Source organism: Sapajus apella, unplaced genomic scaffold (assembly GCF_009761245.1).
Source record: "Sapajus apella isolate SASKATOON/1434 unplaced genomic scaffold, GSC_monkey_1.0 scaffold23, whole genome shotgun sequence".
Lineage (NCBI taxonomy): Eukaryota > Metazoa > Chordata > Mammalia > Primates > Cebidae > Sapajus > Sapajus apella.
The window spans coordinates 32,495,963-32,496,829 of NW_022436963.1; the positions used below are offsets into that span (position 1 = coordinate 32,495,963).

The following is an 867-nucleotide window of genomic DNA, read 5'->3' on the forward strand; positions in this document are numbered from 1 at the left end:
TTATTCTGCAGAAATGGCCAACAAGAGCCAGAATTTACTCAGCCCAGTTTGATCGCATTTTTGTAGTCTGCATTAGGATTTTAATATTCAGCCTATTAGATAGTATTCTTACTTTTAAAAAAATATATTTTTGTAATGAAAATCACAATTTCGTTACTGGGTGTCACCCATTTTTACTTAAACTATTTCTTTAGTGCTAGATTAGCAGATACTGAAATGATCTTCGCAAACTGCGCAAAATATGGAATGCTTCACGAACCTGCGTGTCATCCTTGCGCAAGGGCCATGCTAATCTTCTCTGTAACGTTCCAATTTTAGTATATGTGCTGCCGAAGCGAGCGCTAGATAGTATTCTTAAGTCTAACACAGCAAGATTCTCAGCAGTATAACTGCAATACTGTCAGAGTGTCGTATGAGCAAGGGCTACGTTGGACACCTCAGCTTGCAGAGGGTGAGATAGTTCCTTATAATCCTGGTGTCATAGGATTTGCTCAGACTGTAATTGGGATTCAGATATGGTATTTATTTTACTCTGCATTGGATATTGAGATTATTAAGACTTCCACCCTCTGTATCGAGAAACTTCTGGCCTCTAGGACTGTAATAATATCCTAATAAAATAATCAGTTTGTAATTTTGTTTTAATCCTTTAAGTTTTTTGCATTTCATTTATAAAAAGGTTCATATGCCTTTTCCACCTGATTTTGGCTAACTGGTAGCTTCTAAGATACCTAAAATAAACATAATTCTAAGTAATTACATCAAGTTTTGAGCTATCAAATAGATATCTTACAGGGAGGCATGCTTTTCCCTTATTGCTAAAATTCCTGAGGAGGATAAACCTTGGCTTTCTGGGAGTTCTGGTTA

The 867-nt window shown here is 36.2% G+C and overlaps 1 non-coding gene across 1 annotated transcript; it reads right to left on the reverse strand.

Moving 5' to 3' along the window:
• Positions 1-235: 235 nt before the first annotated feature.
• LOC116559634 lies at positions 236-342 on the reverse strand. The gene has a single exon (XR_004272540.1). It is a non-coding gene; the product is annotated as a U6 spliceosomal RNA (small nuclear RNA).
• Positions 343-867: the final 525 nt, after the last annotated feature.